Raw genomic sequence first — 22494 nt, 5'->3', positions numbered from 1 at the left:
GAGCAGTGCACCCATCTGGAAGGGTGATGGTAAGAAGTATTGTGAGGTGAGGCTCTAGTCCATATGCCCCTGACTGTGCTCCCTTTGCAGTGGTTGGGGCAGGAGTTTTGTTGGGACAGGCAATGACATGGTGGCCTTTTTCACCACAGGAAAAGCGTGCCCCTTCCCTCCATCTGTGTTCTCACTCCTGGGATGAGGTTGGATGGCACCTACCTCCATGGGCTCCTCCTCTAGGGGTGGTAAGGGAGGTGGAGGAAAACGTGGCTGGGCTCCCCCAAGAGTCTGGGCGTGCTCTTTCTGGCATGCCATCAGGCAGCTTTCCATAGCAATAGCCAGGTCTGACAGCTGTCCCAGCCTCCATGGTGGGTCCACTGTGGCCATCTCATGTCTGAGGGCCTTGGTCAGCTCTAACCTGCAGTAGGCCATAAGGGTTCATTCTTCCCATTCAGTTTCCACAGTCAACTTCATGAACTGAATTGTGTAGTAGGCAGCTGATCAACTCCCCTGCCAGAACTCTAGCAAGGCAGCCTCAGCCACAGCTGCACAACTGTAGTTTCCCCAAAACCACTCCAGAGCAGTGAATAAGTCATCAGTGTTCTGGAACATAGACTCATTGCACTTCACATGGGGGGGGGGTGACCCAATCTAGGGCCATTCCTGAGAGTTGGGACATTATTACTGCTGAGCAGCTAATGGGTTGGGTAGGTCTCTGGGTAAGCAGTGGATATTAGCCACATCTGACTAATAAATCTCCATATCTTCACCCAATCTCCATTGAAGGGCTTGGGGAGCTGGGGGACAGGGGTTGCTATGGGGGCAGGGGATGCTAAAGCAACCTGCAGGGCTGTGATCTGCTTCTGCATGCTGACCACATCTTCCTGCAGGGTTTGGAGATCAACCTGGAGCTGTGGGTATGTATTTGGGGGGGGGGGGGGAAGGGGGCACTAGGGTAAGGCTCCAGCACAGCTTGAAGGCTAGGCTCCATACTGCTCTGCTCAGGACTTGAGATGGCCTGAGCTAAGTGTCAGGGAGCAGTGGGAACAGGGCTACTCCCAAAGGGAAAGCAAGCCAGGAGCCAAGGGTGTCCACAACACAGGCCAGGCAGTGACCTCACTGACAGGGTACAGTCCTGCAACATCTCAGCTGGATGAGCAGAGCAGGACAGTGACAGCAACAGGTCTTATCAACAATCCCATGATCATCAGGCAAAAACAAGATAACAAGTTAGGTCCAGATCCAAAAAACCAAACAATAGTTCAGGAACAGACTGAGGAGCAGGTACACCTATGACAGCTCAAGCAAGGACTGAATGCCCAGGCCTGAGCTTAAATAGAGCTCCTGGGCCCCATGGGCAGAGGGTGTGGGTGGAGGCCCCAGGTGAGGCTGGTCAGGACCATTAAGGGCTATTGGTGCACTCAGGGCCCTGACAAAAGAATGCACAAGTGCTCCTAGGTAAACTGAGGCAACACAAACAGATTTCTTCTTGGGTTAACCAGGGGAGTTCCATATACAAAGGAGTGGTCATGAAGGGATCTAACCTGTCTGATCTACACTGAGGAGTCCTTCAGCCCCATACCCCTACCAGTATGGGATTGCCTAAAGGTTAGAATGTTTTTATGAACGCCATGGCTGCAGTCCTGTCTTCTGTCATGGGTAATACAGTGAACCAGGATCTCTTGGAACAACCGAAAGCAACTATGACAGACCAAGAAACACTACTCACACCACCTAAGAAGAGAAAGCTACCTAAAGCCCAGTGGCTCACCTGGTAAGGTACCTTCTAAGGTTTAACATGGAAAATAAACTATCACAGAACTCTTCAACCTTGTTGTCTGCGGTGTCTTTTTGTAAAACAAAGTGGTGGATAGTTAAAGGATGCAAAAGGATTTTTTTTAAAACCTATTAGCTGAGTTTTGAGTTTGTGTAACACATTTATGAAAGTCATTACAAGAAATATATATATATGGGTCTCTTGAAACATATTTTCAGCATCCCAAGTCACAGGGAAAGCTTTATATCCATTTTTTTACAACCTGCACCATTATCCAGTCATTTTGTACTAAGTAGTTAGAATACAATTTTAAAACCCATTCAAGTGATAACTCCTTGTTACAGCGATGTAGGAAAAACACAGTGGTAGCTGTAGGCCGTAGAAAGGGGATATTGCAGCTGCTTCCTCTTGAAAGTGATGTCCATAGCATTCCATTTTAATGTTTTCAGGAAAGAGAGCAATGTTTGGGGGGGGGGGTGACAGTATGAGTCAAAAAACTGCACGGTTCTGATCTGCCAGGAAAATTGCCAGCCAGCGCTCTCCAGGCCAGTTATGCAGATGTGCACAACTGTTCACAACTACACTCGCTGGTCTTGGAGAGACATGGGCCCTAGGGAGCCACTTTATCTCAATCACATTGCCAAATACACTGTAGATGACCATATTAGCAGTCTTGGTCAGAGCCCCTGCAAAGCGTATTTCTGCTCTCAGGTTTTAATCAGAGAATAGCAGTCAACACATTATTGGTCTGCTGAAAGGTTGAAGGCAAACAGGATATAGCCATGGACAAACTCTTCCCTATCAACCAGCAGGGAATGATCCTTCATATAGCTGCCAATTGTAATTCAGTGGGTGATTCACCAGACCCACATCATCTCTGGCACCAAGATCAGACCTGTCAACTTTTACAGTCTTGCAGCAAAGGTACAGCAGTGTTGTACAGATCTATGCAATCTTCCCCATTCCTGCCTATGAAAGAGTCCAGGGAGTGCAGACTTGTTCTGATTGGTCTTTATTTCAATAATGAGCATGTTGATGTGATGTCAGTTCACAGGCATATAATGCAATTTATTGTTATTACCACAGGCTGGAACACAGCATAGTAATGAAACCAAAAAGTCTCTGACCAGCTGGTGATCTACAACATGTCTGTACAGGTAGAGTGAGTTAAACCCTCTGGATATGTGTCCACTACAAAGGGAAATTTTGTAGTGTCAAACTCTGGAGAAGCCCTTAAAATATGCACGAGCTCCCCAACTATACAAGCTCACAAATGGTGCATCCCAGTGAGCAAGAAGTTGAGAAAAGGGGGCAGGAGACCTGCATAGATGAACAAGGAGCTCCTGGCAAAACTCAAACAGAAGCAGGAAGTGTACAGGAGGTGGAAGCAAGGACAGATAACCTGGGAGGAACAGAGGGATGTTGTTCAAGTATGCAGGGATGGGACAAGGAAGGCCAAGGCCCATCTCAAGTTTAATCTGGTGAGGGATGTCAAGGACAACAAGAGGGGTTTCTTTAAATACATCAGTAACAAAAGGAAGACTAGGGAAAATGTGGACCTGCTGCTGAATGTGGCAGGGGCCCTGGTGACTGTTAGAAAAGAGAGCTAATTTAGCTCTAGCCCAGCTCAGCACTAGTGCCTAAAGTAGATGAAGCCTGCAGGCCGCAGGACTGAATTGCAAATGAGCTCGAGAGACATTGCTGAGGATGCGACTGCAAACCCAGCTAGAACCAGCCCTCACCTTTTGCCGTAGAACCTTTTGACTGCAAAGAGTATAATTACCCCAAAATTTCTTTGTTCGGGGTCCCTCCCTGGAGGCACCCAGCTCGAGCTGTTACTTTGCTGTACCATCATTTAAATAAATAATTAAATTCACTGCTAGACGTACGTGAGACTCTGCTCCTCTGAAACCTAGGATTGAATTATTTCCATAACAGGGACAAAGGATACACAAAAGACAGAGATACTGAATGCTGCCTTTACTAGTAAGACTGTCCCACAGGAATGCAAGGCCCTGGAGACCAGGGAGAAAGTCTGGAGAATGGAAGACTCCCTTGGTCGAGGACGATCAGGTTAGGGATCACTTAAGCAAACTGGACATAAACAAGTCTATGGGCCCTGATGGGATGCATCCATGAGTGCTGAGGGAGCTGGCTGATGTCATTGCTAGGCCACTCTCCATCATCTTTGAAAGGACATGGTGATCAGGAGAGGTGCCTGAGGACTGGAAGAAAGCCAATGTCACCCCTATCTTCAAGAAGGGCAAGAAGGAGGACCCAGGGAACTACAGGCCTGTCAGCCTCACCTCCATCCCTGGAAAGGTGATGGAGCAACTAATCCTGGAAACAGATTCCAGGTACATGAAGGACAAGAAGGTGATCAGGAGTAGTCAGCCTGGATTCACCAAAGGGAAATCATGCTTGACCAACCTGATAGCCTTCTATGATGGGATGACTGGCTGGGTAGAGGAGGGCAGAGCAGTGGATGTTGTCTCCCTGGACTTCAGCAAGGCTTTTGACACTGTCTCCCATCACATCCTCCTAGGCAAGCTCAGGAAGTGTGGGCTAGATGAGTGGACGGTGAGGTGGCTTGAGAACTGGCTGGATGGCAGAGCTCAGAGGGTTGTGGTCAGTGGCGCAGAGTCAAGTTGGAGGCCTGTAGCTAGTGGTGTCCCCCAGGGGTCAGTCCTGGGTCCAGTCTTGTTCAATGTATTCATCAATGACCTGGAGGAAGGGACAGAGTGCACCCTCAGCAAGTCTGCTGATGATACTAAACTGGGGGGAGAGGCTGACACACCAGAAGACTGTGCTGCCATTCAGAGGGACCTGGACAGGCTGGAGAGCTGGGTGGAGAGGAACCTCATGAAGTTCAACAAAGGCAAGTGCAGGGTCCTGCACCTGGGGAGGAATAACCCCATGCACCAGTACAGGCTGGGGGTTGACCTGCTGGAAAGCAGCTCTGCCGAGAAGGACCTGGGAGTGCTGGTGGACAACAAGTTAAGCATGAGCCAGCAGTGTGCCCTTGTGGCCAAGAAGGCCAATGGTCTCCTGGGGTGCATTAGGCAGAGTGTTGCCAGCAGGTGGAGGGAGGTGATCCTGCCCCTCTCCTTAGCCCTGGTGAGGCCTCACCTGGAGTCCTGTGTCCAATTCTGGCCTCCCCAGTACAAGAGAGACATGACAATACTGGAGAGAGTCCAGTGAAGGGCTATGAAGATGATTAAGGGACTGGAGCATCTCTCCTATGAGGAAAGGCTGAGGGAGCTGGGCCTGTTCAGCCTGGAGAAGAGAAGGCTGAGGGGGAATCTGATCAATGTGTATAAGTATCTGAAGGGAGGGTGTCAAGAGGATGAGGCCAGTCTCTTCTCCGTGGTGCCCAGTGACAGGATGAGAGGCAACGGGCAGAAACTGAACCACAGGAAGTTCCATCTGAACATGAGGAAAAACTTCTTTCCTGTGAGGGTGACTGAGCCCTGGAACAGGTTCCTGGGCCATGGGCAAAGGGTGTCTGGGTAGGGGTCCCAGTTGAGGCTGTTCAGGGTAATTAAGGCCTGTTGGTGCACTCAAGGCCCTGGCACTATTAAATGGTATACATCTGACTGTTTCTGACAGTTTCATCAACTATGACAATTTCATCTGTGAATGTCTGCTCATAACCTTTTTCTAATCTCTCCTTTCTTCTAGACACCCTCACATAGTCTCCCTTTCTGAGTAGCGGCACAGTTTCTTTTATTTTAAACCAATCCCCATACATGACTTTCCCAAACCCTCACAGAGTTCGAAGGGCTCATGGACACATGTCTGTTTCTAATAGGTCTGCGGAAGCTGGGTAAACACTGATAACACATTGTCACAAAAGAACACCAGACAATGTGACACTGCTAAGCTCAATTTTTTAAGTGGCTCAAACAAAGGCTAGGCTGCGTCAAGAACAGCTTTGTGCACGCGCACACACACACACACACACACTTATAGTTAACTGCGATCCATCCCAATTACCACTCCAGTGAGTCGGCACAGTTGAACTCGGGGGAAATGCAACACTTGCTCCTACCAGTCTCAGTGTCAAGCTCTGGGCTGCAGCTTGGCACTAACGCATAATGGTTCCACTTTGGACATTCTGCTTCTACACAGTGTCAGACCATGAACATAACAATCCTCCCTCCAATCTCTATTACTAGGGGTGTTTTATAGCCAGATGTCAACACAGGCTATCAATCAAATCAGTTCGTGATTATATCACAGTACATCTTTCCAGAAGTTTTAGGTATTGTTCTTCTGTCACTTGTTGATGCATGGCCCATACCAAGGCTCATCACACTCAGTTCTTGTTTTCATTGTTCTGTCGGCTCATACTCAGTAACTCAACTGAATGGCTGTTCCTCCTCATCTCCTAGGGAATTAGTCTGAAAATTGGCAAATGCTTTATTAAAAGGTGGGAAATTTGGGTGGGATGGTTTATGGGTTGAAAATTCACCAAGAAATTTGTCCAGAATTTGTTAAGAACTGTCTCTCATTGAGAGAAAATTTTATAAAAATTAAGAGAAAAAAAAGAGATTTTTCCACAGAAAGTTTCCACTGAAAAACATGCGGTAGTTCAAGCACATACTTCATACCACAAATAGAACTGCTCACCAGTGGGCAGGAGATAAGGTTACTGTACAGCCAAATGACATCCTAGAAGAGCTGTGCTAAGCAACATATAGGGACCCACTTATGAACACACCTGCACTGGATGAGTGTTTGGATAATCCGACTCTTCTGTTTGCTGGTGATTTACAGGCACAAAACATGGCCTTATTACAAAATATGTTGCTCACAGCAGCACCATTCACTAGGCTCCCACCTGACCACTGTTTAACATCCTTCATCACTGCATGGATCCCTGTCTTGAGAACACTGCCTTCCTCATCCCAGCTATGCTTAGAGATCTCTGGCTTTCATCTGTCTGCTGGCCTCCAGCCTTCCAGAGGTGAGCAGTGACAGGAGTGTTGACTCATATCCTCATATCCTGATAAAGCCCAGTCCCCCTCACAGCCAGTCCCTGTGGGTCCATCTAGGAAGGAGTAGTTCACATGCTTATCTTTTGAAAAAGCCAGACAAGCCTCCTCCCCATCCTTTCACTGTGCACCACTGAGAGGAGTCTGGCTCTGTCTTCTCTGTAAACCCCCCTTTAGGTAATGGATGACTGCAACTAGATCCACCCCCCGCCTTGCCTTCTCTTCTCCAGGCAGAGGAAGCCCAGCTCCCTCAGCCTCTCCTCATTTACTGTGGGCTCTAGCATCCTGACCATCTTAGTGACCCTCCCCTGGGCTCTCTCCAGTTTGTCGACATCTCTCCTGTACTGGGGAGCCCAAAACTGGACACAGTACTCCAGATAAGTCTAGTAGAGGGGAATAATCACTTCCCTTGACCTTTTGGCCATGTTCTTATACTAGCCAGCTTTCAAAATGTGTGCCATCATCTTTTATTGTTGTAGCTAGAAGCTGTACTTTCTGTACAGCTATAGCAATGGCACATCTATACTTTCTGTGCACACAGCTATACTTTCTTTACAGGGATGGCAATGGCACTTCCTCACAGTGTACATTCCCAGCTGATGGAAACTGTCTAGTTGATTTGAGGGCAGTGGAGCATACTAATTTCCAGTTATGTGGGACTGACCCAGAGCTCACATGGTTTACTTTGTGCATTCTGAGCATCCTTAACAAACATCAGAATTGTACTGGGTTGGACTGCTAGCTGAACTCATACATTCCATCTTACAGAACCAGAAATAAATTGTTTTTACAGAGTCACAGACTAGTTGAGGTGGGAAGGGACCGCTGGAGATCGTCTAGTCCAAGCCCCCTGCTCAAACAGGGTTAGTTAGAGCAGGTTGCCCAGGACTGTATCCAGACGGCTTTTGAATTATCTCCAAGGATGGAGAGTCCACAACCTCTCTGGGCAGCCTATTCCAGTGTTCAACCATCCTCACAGTAAAAAAAGGGTTTTCTTATGTTTAGATAGGATTTTCTGTGTTTCAGTTTGTGCCCATTGCCTCTTGTCCTGTCACTGGGTACCACTGAGAAGAGCCTGCCTCTGTCTTCTCTACATCCTCCCGTCAGATATTTATAAACATTGATAACCCCTCCCCCCCGAGCCTTCTCTTCTCATGGCTAAACAGTCCCAGCTCTCAGCCTCTCCTTGTATGAGAGATGCTCCAGGCCCTTAATCATCTTAGAGGCGCTTCATTGGACTCACTCCAGTAAGTCCATGTCTTTCTTGTACTGGGGTGCCTGGAACTGTACACAGTGGCCTCGTCAGGGCTGAGTAGAGGGGGAGGATCACCTCCCTCGACCTGCTGGCAATGTTCTTCCTAAGGCACCCCAGGATGCTGTTGGCCGCCTTTGCTGTGAGGGCACATTGCTGACTCATGGTCAACTTGTTCTCCACCAGGACTCCCAGGTCCTTCTCCGCAGAGCTGGTCTCCAGCAGGTCAGCCCCCAGCCTGTACTGGTGCATGGGGTTTTTCCTCCCCAGGTGCAGGACCCTGCACTTGCCTTTGTGGAACTTCATGAGGTTCCTCTCTGCCCATCTCTCCAGCCTGTCGAGGTCCCTCTGAATGGCAGCACAGCCTTCTGGTGTCTCAGCCACTCCTCCCAGTTTAGTATCATCTGCAGACTTGCTGAGGGTGTGTTCAGTCCCATCATTCAGGTCATTGATGAAAAGAGTAAATAGTATTGGACCCAGGATTGACCCCTGGGGGACACCACTGGTGACTGGCCTCCAACTAGACTTTGTGCCACTGATCCCAACCCTTTGAGCCCAGCATTTCAGCCAGTTTTCAGTCTACCTCACTGTCCACTTATCTAGCCCATACTTCATCAGCTTGTTTTAGATAACCTCTGGGGAAGAACAATATGCCTATCATGAGTTACACAGTATCCATGTTTGAAAATCGCACTTAAACACTCTGGATCTTTCGATATTTACATCACTTCCATCTATATTTATTGCCTTATAATTTTAAACTGGCATTTATTAACAGAACAGAGTACAAGTAATACTCAGTTCTCTTAATAAGTAAATGCATGTAGTGACTGGTTTCAGAATGCCCAGACTGGGATCACCTTACAAATGATTTTAGACTTAGGAAGTGTTATGGGGAAGAAATAGCTGCACCTACATGTTTCCATTGCCCACTGGTTTTAGCGTTTGTCATATGGGATACACACTTTTCTGTATGCAGTTATGTTCGACTGACTCTTTATAGGCTGTTGCTTTTGCTCTAAATGAAGACTGAGATCCTAACATAAACATATGGCTATGGGAGCAGAAGTTTTGAGAAAAATATGGAGCAGTGTGTGATCCTGAGAAATTTGAGAGGGCTGGTGGCAGCACACAAATGGTTTAAGAATCCTTTAGCCCCACGTGTTGATTGCCACAACACTGCAACACATTTTGGAGGTTGAACGTTAAACTGCACCCTGGGGGATGCAATTGATATGCTTGAGGGCAGGGCTGCCATTCAGAGGGACCCAGACAGGCTGGAGGAATAGGCCAACAGGAACCTCATGAAATTCTACAAGGACAAATGCCAAGTCCTGCACCTGGGATGAACTAACCTCCTGCAATGCTGCAGGCTGGGGACTGACTGGCTGGGGAGCAGCTCTGCTGAAAAGGACCTGGGGGTCCTGGTGGACAATAGGCTAAACATGAGCCAGCAGTGTGCCCTGGTAGCAATGAAGACTAACAGCATCCTGGGCTGCATCAACAGGAGCATAGCCAGTAGATTGAGGGAAGTGATTGTTCCCCTTTACTTGGCACTTGTTAGACCACATCTGGAATACTTCATCCAGTTTTGGGCCCACCTCGGTACAGGAAAGATGTTGATGAACTGGAGCAAGTTCAGCAGAGGGCCACCAAGATGGTCAGGGGCCTGGAACACATGCCCTTTGAGGACAGGCTGAGGGAACTGGTCTTGTTCAGCCTGGAGAAGGCTTGGGGGGGACCTAATAGTAGCCTTCCAGTACCTAAGAGGAAGTTACCAAGATGATGGAGCCAGCTTCTTTACTGAGGTGCATGGGGGTAGAATGAGAAACAGTGGTCGTAAATTGGAATAGGGGAGATTCCAAACAGGTAGAAGGAAAAAAACTTTTCATCATGAGGACAGTGAAGCACTGGAACAATTTGCTTCCTTGGAGGTTTTCAAGACCTGACTGGATACAGCCCTGAGTGACCTGGTCTGACCTCATAGCTGACCCTGCTTTGAGCAGGAGGTTGGATTAGATGACTTCCTTGAGGTCCCTTCTGATCTTTGTGAATTTATGATCCTATGTTTCTAAATTCATCAAGCCCCACTGCAACACACTCAACTCAGGTAAGGTACACTGATATGCAAAGAAACATGTGAGAAGTATTCCTTTTTTTTAATACCACCTGAAGGCACACGCAGACCATAACCGTAAAGATCATCCATATCCTTCCCCATGCAAAGAAATATCCTTGTTTAGGGAATGAAAACACATCACCTGTGACCTGCTATGCAAACTTCTTGGTTGCTCAGCAGTACGTGCCTGTCGCAGGAAAGGAGCTGATCTGATACTCTGATCTATTACTGAGAAAGGTGAAGGTGCAGGACAGAGGGTAATTATGAGCTGTTCCTTTACACTTTGAATTCTACATGTTTAGGGACTTTGATTCTTCACATTAACAGAATCCTTTTTGTTGCTTGGACTGGACTTTCTAGATCATAGTCAACAACCCATAAGACTTTGGCCCAGAGATTATACTCTGTTATAGAGTTAAGAAATTTCTTTCCACACCTTTTTGCTATAGTGGTCCAGTCACAATAATCTAATAATGATTATTAGATAGACCTGATCTAGAGCCCTGTGGACTCTTCAAATCCCCCGGATAAAGGACGGAAGGAAGGAAGGGACCATCTATTGGGACAGATCCTTGACCCAAGAATGTGCCTCTTTCTTTGGGACACCCAGATCTAGCAACTTTGTGGGCATGTTCTAAGATAATATTCATCATATTTTTTCCATTAAACTTTGCACTGGGGCAGTGAGGAGGGTGGTGCTTGGCTCCTGGTTAGAGCTATTTGACAGTCATTTGGTCGTCGTGACTTTATCATTCTCAATTTAATTTCTTTCTTGTGAAAGTGCTCACCTCTACATGCTTGAAGACAGAAATAGGTCAGTAAGGGCAACCCATCCATCAGCAGGGACGCCCCTGATGCCAACTGCCAGGGAGAACCTGAATCATCTTGGCACAGCTTGAGTGTGGTGAGAACAATCTGGGGAAAACTATACCAGAGGGGTGGCCCATAAGGACAAGGAAAGGGCGAGAATGGTCATTGTACCATGCATCCATGGCTTAACCATAGAGCTCTGATAGGTGTATTCTATTTTCAGATCTTTACTATACTTTTTGGCTTTGTTACACTTGTAGATTGTCTGGTGTTAATTGTTTAGTGTTGTCCAGCATCCGTCATATGTGTAGAACTGCTTAGATCTAATACATTCTCATACTGGACAAATGATGCTCTCTCAAGTTCAGTGCAGCTAGCCCCAGAATCCAAAAGAATCCTGGATGCCCCTCTAGTGGTGCATCACAGGTACAAACTATAGTAACATACTGTCTTGCAGAGTCCTAATGGAAAAAGCACCATTTTGTCCTGAATTTTGGAGTTCAGACTAAGAACAAATTTAATTACTCCAAGATACTATTTTTAAAATAATTTTTAACCTAAATATCAGACATTTCATGCCTCTCTAAATTAACAAGAGTGAGCTACAAATTTCCATCTCTGAAAACTGTTCAGTTTGTCTATGCCAGAAACATCCTGACACTTGTCATGAATGTGAATCCTTTTACAGAACAAGATAAGCAAAGCTTAATAAGATAAGCTTCCAGTTGTAAGCATCCATCTAAGTAATTCTCTCTATGCTGCTCATTTTATCCATATGTTGTGGTTTGCTTTGTTTATGAGACATATAATATCGCAATAAAATAAGACTCTCAGAGGGAGTGGTAAAATTGCCTGATATCACAGTACTTCAAATTTCTAATAGTTAATGTGACTGTTCATTACTTAGGAAATGGTTATGGATGTGATAAAACTTGATGTGTACATTTTAAATGCATGCAGAAATTATAAACTAGATGAGGGGTAAAACGGTGCAGCTCTGTTTTTTGGCTAAGGGTGTCCAAGACATGACTTGACCTTGACATGTCCATGTCCTGACTTTCTTTTGTTCTGATAGATGTGAACCTGAAACCCAAGCCTTCAAAACACATGTTGGCGGGGGTGGTACTTCTAAAGATCAACCAAGGAGAAATCTCCATGAATATGATATGCTGAATATATCCTCAAAGCCAGTGCAGCCTAGCTGTAGAAGCCAGTTGAGAAGTGGACTCTTTCTACAATTGCTGGTCACTTTTGTTTAAAACACGTTCCTGAAGGAGTTCTCACGCAATGGGTCACTAAGACCAACAGACTACTTTTTATCGCCTCTGTTTTTGAACACCCAAGGAGGGATTCTCTGTGTCCAGTCACCACGAATGTAGGAGAACCCACATCTCAGCTGAAATCAGCAGGAGCTGCAGCCCATTGGTACTTCTGAAACCAGGTCTGTGAAGTGCAGGTAATTGACAGATTTGTCTTGCCCCTTCTTTGGCAGAGGAGCTGATGGGATCTTTGATGGGGAGGGGGGAAGAACACAACAACGACAACTTATTTGCATGGATGGTTATTGTCAAGCAGCACAAGGTCTCACCTGCCTCATTCCCCTTAGCTCTTCAGTTCCCCTACCCCTTTGTGGCCTGTGCTGTTTTCAGTCTTCCAACAACATCTAATTCTACCATATCTGCCAAAATCAAGGATTAACATCCTGCCATTCATTTGGACCTTTTCAGAGTGACAGGCAGGGTAGTACTTTGGTTGCAGAGCTTTGAGAGGCATGCTGTAAGGATTACTCACTGTACAGTTTTGTGAGGACATCAGATAAAAGTACATTCTGTCCCATCATCCAGGACATTGATGAATAAATTTAACAGCATTGGACCCAGTATTTACCCTGGGGGACACTGCTAGCTACAGGCCTCCAACTAGACTGCACTACTGATCACAACCCTCTAAGCCCTCTGTACAAGTTCACATCCTGTCATCTCCTGTAATGAGAACAATAATAACAAACTTGCATTAAGATCTCCCATCAGAGAAGAATCACAATTTTTGTCTTTAAACATTCACACTTCGACTCTTGCCTACCTGTTCTTTTCAAATCTGTTGCTCGTGTATTCAACATTTTACATTTCCTTCATTATGTATCTTTTCAGCCAAGACTATATACATCATTCGGGAGGTGATAAATGAAGCATGAAAGCAGTCATGTATGAAAATCCCTTCCAAGAGGTGGTGAACAAATGAGAAAATATCACAGAAAGATGATAAATTTAATTTACTCTTTTTACATAGATCACATAAGTCTGAGGTCTTGCTCCTGAGTGGCAGCAGTCAGCTCAAAGCTCGTTGTTAGGGAGATGATAACAAAGGCAGGCAGAGGCAGTGGCCTTGCCAGCAAGGGCCCAACCACACAGTACCTGTGTGCGGCAAGCAGGGCAGGGCGGGCCCAGGGATGGTAGCCAAGTTCAGCTGAGAGTCCAGATTGCTAGGCAAGCTCACAGTGATGAGGAAGCTCTGAGATCAAGCCAGGAAGTCAATCTAGCAAGCTAGGGTCAGGATCAGATCCAGTGATGGTAATGAGGGTCAGCCACAGTCCCATGATCACCAGAGAAGCCTGTAGCAATGAGTCAGGTCCAAGGTCAAGACAAGAAGTCAGTTCATGAATCAGGGCCCAGATTAACAGGATACATGGCCAGGCATAAGCATGGCTGCAACATAGATGCAATGTAGCTTGGGGCAGGGGTGGGGAGGTGGGGCAAGCATGAAAACCTCAGTTTGAATGCAGCTCTCAAGTGAAGGAGAGGGGAGCCCCCCGCTGAGACGACTTCTAGGTCTTTCTTTTAAGGCCACCAGCTTCACTATCTCTAAGCTGGCCCTGAGCCCAGGCAGACTGGGGAGGCGGGGAAACGCACTCAGGGCTTTAACGCTCATCATAATTTATGTAAAGGTAGAACCAGTTTTCCCCACATGCATCACATTACATTTATCTACTCTGGATTTCATCTGCCATTTTATTGCCTAGTCACTTGGTTTTGTAAGGTTCCTTGCAATTTTTTGCAGTCAGCCCTGGTCCCTGCTACCTTAAAAACACATTCTCATCTCACTACTTACCATCTTCTCCAGGGAGATGACAAGTTGTCAAGCGCCAGTTAGCCGATTATCTGTAGTCACCTACTAACTGATGCCATTTCACATTAGCATAAGTTAATGCATATTGTTATTAACGGCGAGTGATTGTTGTGGGTGACTCCCTGCTGCAGGGGACAGAGGCACCTATCTGCTGGCCTGACCTCTTGTCTAGAGAGGTTTGCTGCCTGCCAGGGGCTCGAATAAGAGATGTCGTGGAAAGACTGCCAAGGCTTGTCCATGCATCGGACTACTACCCTCTGCTGATCTTCCATGTGGGTGCTAACGACACGAAAGGCAAACTGGAAACCATCAAACAGGACTTCAGAGCTCTGGGAATGGTGGTGAAGGGTCTGGGAGCCCAGGTCGTTTTCTCCTCAATCTTGCCTGTGAGGGGAAAGGACGGGAGGAGGAGTAGACGAGTTCTCCAAGTTAACAACTGGCTGCGCCGCTGGTGTTGGCAACAGGGCTTTGGTTTCTATGACCATGGGACCCTGTTTGAAGATCAACAGCTGATGGGGAGCGATGGGATCCACCTTACCAAGCGGGGCACGCACGTCTTTGCCAACAGATTGGCCAGCCTGGTAAGGAGGGCTTTAAACTAGGCAAGATGGGGGAAGGGGAGTGGTATAGTGGCAGGGGAGTCAGTAAAACACCGCTCAAGTCAGGATGCCTCCAGCGGGTGCATGCAGCCAGGGGAGACAGCATGCAACATGGCTATGGAGGATCCTCTTGCACCTCTCCTGGGAAGCTTGCATGCTTGACTGGCTCTCTGAAATGCCTGTATACCAATGCACGCAGCATGGGGAATAAGCAGGAAGAGTTAGAGATCTGTGTGTGGTCGCAGGACCATGATCTCATTGCAGTTACAGAGACATGGTGGGATAGTTCACATGACTGGGATGCTGTCATGGATGGCTATGTGCTTTTTAGGAAAGAGAGGCCAGGAAGACGAGGTGGTGGAGTTGCTCTTTATGTGAGGGAGCAACTAGAATGTATGGAGCTCTGCCTCGGGGTGGCTGAAGAGCAAGTTGAGAGCCTATGGGCAAGGATTAAAGGGCAGGCTAACATGGGTGACACTGTGGTGGGGGTCTACTACAGGCCACCTGACCAGGAGGAAGTTGTCGATGAGGCCTTCTACAGACAGCTGGAAGTAGCCTCACAATCACAGGCCCTAGTTCTCATGGGAGACTTCAACCACCCTGACATCTGCTGGGAAGACAGCACAGCTAGGCACAAACAGTCAAAGAGGTTCCTGCAGAGGATTGATGATAATTTCTTGACCCAGGTGGTGGAGACGCCAACAAGGAGAGGTGCAATGCTAGACCTTGTAATAACAAACAAAGAAGGTCTAGTTGGAGATGTGCAGGTTGGGGGCAGCCTTGGCTGCAGTGACCATGAGGTGGTGGAGTTGAGGATCCTGTGAGGAGGGAGCAGGGCAATAAGTAGGATCGCAACCCTGGACTTCAGGAGAGCTAACTTTGGCCTCTTCAGGGACCTACTTAAGGGAATCTCATGGGGTAGGGCCCTAGAAGGAAGAGGGGTCCAAGAAAGCTGGTTAATATTCAAGCATCACCTCCTCCAGGCTCAAGAGCAGTGCATCCCTCTGAGTAAGAAGTCGAGAAAAGGGGGCAGGAGACCTGCATGGATGAGCAAGGAGCTCCTGGCAAAACTCCAACAGAAGAAGGAAGTCTACAGAATGTGGAAAAGGGGACAGGCCACTTGGGAGGAACACAGGGACGTTGTCAGAGCGTGCAGGGATGCGACAAGGAAGGCTAAGGCCCATCTGGAATTAAATCTGGCAAGGGATGTCAAGGACAACAAGAAGGGCTTCTTCAAATACATCAATAGCAAAAGGAAGACTAGGGAAAATGTGGGCCCACTGCTGAACGGGGCGGGTGCCCTGGTAACAAAGGATACAGAGAAGGCAGAGTTATTGAATGCTGCCTTTGCTTCAGTCTTCACTGCTAAGGCCAGCCCTCAGGAATTCCAGACCCTGGAGACAAGAGAGAGAGTCTGGAGAAAGGAAGACTCTCCCTTGGTGGAGGAGGATCAGGTTAGAGATCTTTTGTCCAAACTTGACACCCACAAATCCATGGGCCCCGATGGGATGCACCCATGAGTGCTGAGGGAGCTGGTGGATGTTATCGCTAGGCCACTCTCCATCATCTTTGAAAGGTCCTGGAGATCAGGAGAGGTGCCTGAGGACTGGAAGAAAGCCAATGTCACGCCAGTCTTCAAAAAGGGCAAGAAGGAGGAGCCAGGAAACTACAGGCCAGTCAGCCTCACCTCCGTCCCTGGAAAGGTGATGGAACAGCTCCTCCTGGAGGTCATCACTAAGCATGTGGAGGACAAGAAGGTGATCAGGAGTAGTCAGCATGGATTCACCAAAGGGAAATCATGCTTGACCAATCTGATAGCCTGCTATGATGGAATGACTGGCTGGGTAGAGGAGGGCAGAGCAGTGGATGTTGTCTCCCTGGACTTCAGCAAGGCTTTTGACACTGTCTCCCATCACATCCTCCTAGGTAAGCTCAGGAAGTGTGGGCTAGATGAGTGGACAGTGAGGTGGATTGAGAACTGGCTGGATGGCCGAGCTCAGAGGGTTGTGGTGAATGGCGCAGAGTCAAGTTGGAGGCCTGTGGCTAGTGGTGTCCCCCAGGGGTCAGTCCTGGGTCCAGTCTTGTTCAACATATTCATCAATGACCTGGATGAAGGGACAGAGTGCACCCTCAGCAAGTTTGCTGATGATACTAAAGTGGGGGGAGTGGCTGAGACACCAGAGGGCTGTGCTGCCATTCAGAAGGACCTGGACAGGCTGGAGAGGTGGGTGGAGAGGAACCTCATGAAGTTCAACAAAGGCAAGTGCAGGGTCCTGCACCTAGGCGGGAATAACCCCATGCACCAGAACAGGCTGGGGGCTGACCTGCTGGAAAGTAGCTCTGCAGAGAAGGACCTGGGAGTGCTGGTGGACAACAAGTTAAGCATGAGCCAGCAGTGTGCCCTTGTGGCCAAGAAGGCCAATGGGATCCTGGGGTGCATGAGGCAGAGTGTTGCCAGCAGGTCGAGGGAGGTGATCCTGCCCCTCTCCTCAGCCCTGGTGAGGCCTCACCTGGAGTCCTGTGTCCAATTCTGGCCTCCCCAGTACAAGAGAGACATGGCACTACTGGAGAGAGTCCAGCGGAGGGCTACAAAGCTGATGAGGGGACTGGAGCATCTCTCCTACGAAGAAAGGCTGCGAGAGCTGGGCCTGTTCAGCCTGGAGAAGACTGAGGCGGGATCTGATCAATGTGTTTAAGTATCTGAAGGGGGATTGTCAAGAGGGTGAGGCCAATCTCTTCTCCGTGGTGCCCAGCAACAGGACAAGAGGCAACGGGCAGAAACTGAACCACAGGAAGTTCCACCTAAACCTGAGAAAAAACTTCTTCACTGTGAGGGTGACAGAGCATTGGAACAGGTTGCCCAGAGAGGTAGTGGAGTCTCCTTCCCTGGAGATATTCAAAACCCGTCTGGATGTGATCCTGGGAAATATGCTCTAGGTGACCCTGCTTGAGCAGGGAGGTTGGACTAGATGATCTCCAGAGGTCCCTTCCAACCTAAACCATTCTGTGATTCTGTGATCTACACTTGCTCGTTAATGACAGCTACTATTTAATATAATGGCTAGCAGCAGTCTAGTAATATCAAGCATTACTTGGCACGTAGTTATCAAAGTAGTAAAATATGGCTACCTGTATGAGCATTAGCTACTGTACAGCAATTAAACAATGTGTACTTAATAGCATGAGTATTAGTGCATGACCACAAACATATGGATGAGAGACTGCTGAGTGTGACCTTTTGCTAATGTGCAACTATTAGTTTTATAGCTTTCCCGTGACCAAGAAAGATTAGGAATACTGTTTGATTCATTCTGATACGATAGCAGACTTGGGAAGAATATTCTGCTCTGATTGCTCATTACAATACTCTGAGGAAAAATTAATGTATGTTTAGAATTAGTTTCACTTAAGTAAAACTATAAACACTAACTGAATCGCACTGTATAGTTGCATTCCATAGTTAAGTTTAATTGCCTTGTCCGTGAATTTGCAACTGTTTATATGTTTGGATTTCCTTTTAACCTTAATTCTGATTTTGTGGAATAATTACAATATCTATAACACTTCTACCCTTAAATCCCTGATACAGGCTCAGTCTTAACTCCATTTTAATGCTATTTTGGTTTCCAAATGCTATAGAATTATTTGTTAATTCCCTAAGTAGAATTTAAACCTTCACTTTTCCCTAAATTGCTAGTTCAGCAGAAAGACAAGGAAAAAAAAGGCAATAGAACAATAAAATAAGGAATCAAAACATGATCAAGCTTGCTTTTCAAGTAATCAATTCCAGTTCCAAGTCATCCATCATTGCTTCAAACCAATGATTCCAATCTATTTACTAATAGAATAAACATTTTGCTTTGTAGGTCCAAAAGAAGTGGTGAGATCAAAGAAATGAAATATGCATTATATTCATTTCACAAGCTGTCTCCTGTGAGAAGTCAGTGACACTGATCTGCTTTTAATCACCTTACATAGATCAGAATTATACCTTATAAGTTTCACCTAATAAATATCTTGTGTTAGAGACTTTGTTCTTTGACTGTATTTAGACAAGTTTATTATGGCACCTTTTCAAGTTTACAGATACACTGAAGAGCAAATTTGCTGAAGGTGGATAGTTTATGCAACTTAGCTATTACAACCAATTTTGAAAGTTTTTCTAGACTGTATAAAGTTTTGTGAGGAGAAAAATGTTTTACCTGATAGAAGAAACTATCTATCAGTTAGACGAATATTTGAACCATTTAAAACATACTCATTTGTATTCAAATAGGTACATTCATTCCCAGAAGTAGGATGCTCTTTTCATAGTGTTTACAAAGCATGCGCTGCTGGCTGTTGTTGAAAGTAATATCAAAGTAATATCAAGAGCAGACAAGAGTATTAAGACTGAAAACATACCAGCGTTCTCCAACACAGTGGAAACACTACAGTTATGTAGGCAATTATCAGGGATGAATAGAACTGGGATGGAGAGGTTAGGGATGCATTTTGGAGGCAGCAGGGAAGGGCAGGAAGGGAATGAATTTAGTTTCAAGGAAGAGAAAGCACCTTTGGAGCAGGGAGACTGTTTTGGCTGCTGTAAGGTCATACTAATTCATGCTAGCTACATATCAAGAGGTAGCAAGCACACATCTGTACTGATATGCCTTCGTTTCCTTTGCTTCAAGGACAAGGGGATCACTGTGAAACACAGAGGCAAGGATCTGCAGCTATTCAGAACTACACTGACTTTAAATGAAAGTGCCTTACAGCTAGGTTTTGGTGATGAATCCTGTTAAGGGATGTATAAGGGCCGCTGCCTCTGGTGGGCTCAAGGACCCAGGGATCCTTCCTGCCTGGTCACTGGAGCCCATCCCAGTTCACCTGGGGACCCAGAAGTCTCTCCATCCCAGGCCGATGGATGTGGCGGCTGCTCTCCTGTTTGCAGGTTCATCCAATAGTGAGGCTGAGCATGTATCCCAGACACACACACACACACACACACACAACATGGACACGGCTGGCTACACAGACAAGGTGCTGCCTTCAGCAACATCCACATATAAAACTACCAGAACTTGCATAACAGATAAGTATAGATAGCCGAATCCCCTGTAAAGATTGCTATTCGCTAGTGAAAGCGCACATGCCCTCACTGCACGCTGTTCACAAACACATGCACATTCGAGGATCCCTCAAATACCAGCATGGCCCCCCTGCCTGTCTGATACCCTGCCCAGCTCCTGGACCCCTTTACCTGCTATATAGGCCTCCTACTCGCCAGCTAGTCCAGCTTGATACTCACTAGCAAACCGATACACACATTCACACACTCATCTCACAAGCACCCCCACGCTCGTGGATCCCTTGTGTATCAGCACTGCCCATCTGACATCCCTGCCTGTATCCTGGGCCTCCGACCCACTGGCGAGCCCAGCTTGAAGTTTGCTAGCGAATTACACACACACCAGGTGTCATCCACAAACTCGCTGAGAATACACTCTGGCCCCTCATCCAGGTCATTAATGAAGACATTAAACAGTATCGGTCTTAGTACTAATCCTTTGTGTCAAAGGCCTTGCTAAAGTTAAGTTTTGCAACATCCACTGCAAACCCCTTATTCACTGAGCCAGTCATCTCTTCATAGAGGGCAATTAGGCTGGTCAAGCATCATTTGCCCTTGGTAAACCCATGCCAGCTGTTCTTAATCACCTTCTTGTCCTTCATGTGTCTAGAAATGGCTTCTAAGAGGATCTGCTCCATAATCTTCCTAGGTGAGGTGAGGCTGACCAGGTCTAGATTCTCCTTCTTGAAGATGGGCATGACCTTTGCTTTTTTCAAGTCATCAAGAAGCTTCCCCCAATCATCTCCCAATGACATCAGCCAGCTCTTTCAATACTCTCAGATGCATGCCATTTGGTCCCATGGACTTGCATATGTCCAAGTGGGTTAAGTGCTCCCTAACTCTTTCTTCCTCTGCTGTGGATATTGCTTCTCTCCCACGGACTCTGCTAGCAGGCTCAGGGACCTGGGAGGCCTGAGGATAAGCCTTACTAGTGAAAACTGAGGCAAAGAAGGCATTAAGCACCTCATCCTTTCCCCTGTTGTATGTCAAGTGTGCGTATCATCCAAGTGGTCTGACCAGCCTCACTTTCCCTCTCTTGACCTGAGGGGTCCTGGACTTTCATCCTCTGAATTGCACCTGAGCTGAACAGCTTAAAATTATGAATAACCCCTGTAAGGTCCAGTTATCCCCTCCTGCAAGAAGGGGGGGAGGACAAAACAAACAAACAAACAAAGAGAAATCCTTCTAGAAAAACTGAGGTAATTCTTAGGAGACACATATTTGCTTCAAAAGGAAAGGTTTTCTAACACTGTTAGCGAACCTATTGTGCAGTTTGGCTGGAGTATAATTATTCATAGTTATTTGTCTACCTAAAAAAACCTGAGAGGATGAAGGCTGCCAGTACTTTAAGAATGTCAGGTATAGTACTGGGGACTTTAATAATATCCTGCTCTCAAATGCAACTTTCTCATCACTATTTTAAATATTTCAGAAATGCTGAAGGTAAACATAAGGTTATAACAAAGATGGAAGCAAAAGAAGAGTATCTTCTTAGAAATTATGACTTAGAAAAAAGAGAGAAGCAGAGCTGAAATGTATTTTGAAGACAAATTCTCATAATTCATGGTAGGGTGACATGAAACTTTACTTAAAACAATAGGTATAGAAACTGTTCATTTATCAGACCTTTTTAACCTTATGACTTTGACTGCTAACCAAAACATATCAGTTTGGTTCTGACTCTCAAATCATTTTGAAAAATCTGAGTACATTGTACCATTCATGTGACAGACTTTCAGTTACCAGCATTTGTTTAAACATTCTCAGTAATTAAAACTGAGAGCTGTGGTCCTGGTTCATGAAAACATCCGTGTTTGAGAGAGCATTTCAAGGCTTTTCCTGACTCAGGACCCCAGTCAGTGTGCCTGTTTGCAAAAATACAGGTTACAAAGTGAATCTACTCAAAATGCTGAACTGACATGCACATGGCCCCTCCTGCTGCTCTCATGCCTCCTGTTCTGCTCCTAAAGGTAGTAAGAACAGCAAGTAGTTTTTTTTTCAGAGCATACTCATTTCTGGTCTCCTACTATTGCAGCAATGTCCCTTATTCAGCAGAAATCCAACTTTAAAGACTAGTTCATTGCAGAAGCAAATTTCCATGGATTCATAGAAGCTGAATGGCCCTGTGAGTGAAAACATTAACCCATTCCAAAATACCAAGCTGCATTAAAAAAAAAACAAAAAAACAAGTGTTGGTTACTGCTGTTGAAGCAATATTAAACAACCACTTATAATTTCTAGTATACTTCATAAGCCAAATTTTGGGTTTAGTTTGTGCAAAGATATAGACAGACTTATGGCTCTGGTAATTAGCAGCCTAATCAAACCTTAAGCTCCCTTTATAAGTCCAATTCATGTCTTAGTAGACTGCAAATGTGAACATATATGAAATTAATTACATTTGGCTTAATTGACAAATTATTTCTGGATGATTAAAAAGCAATTTCAAAGAAGCTATCTTTTGCTGTGAAAGGAACATTTGCCATTGTTTGAAGGATGAGAGCAGAGACAGATGGGAAGTAGATGCAGCATTCTTAGTAGAGTTGATTTATATTACATATATGTAAGAGAGTTATATTTGTATATTAGTTTACCTTTGTCATTTCAGGGTAAAGAGAAATACATTTATGTCCTACTCTAGGTAGTAAAGTATTCTTTTGATGTCTGGGGTAGTGAAGAGTCATTGCAAGAAGCAAAGGAACTCTGTCAT

This window comes from Struthio camelus, chromosome W (genome assembly GCF_040807025.1).
Source record: "Struthio camelus isolate bStrCam1 chromosome W, bStrCam1.hap1, whole genome shotgun sequence".
In the NCBI taxonomy this organism is placed as follows: Eukaryota; Metazoa; Chordata; class Aves; order Struthioniformes; family Struthionidae; genus Struthio; species Struthio camelus.
Note: the sequence above shows the minus strand (reverse complement) of the source record.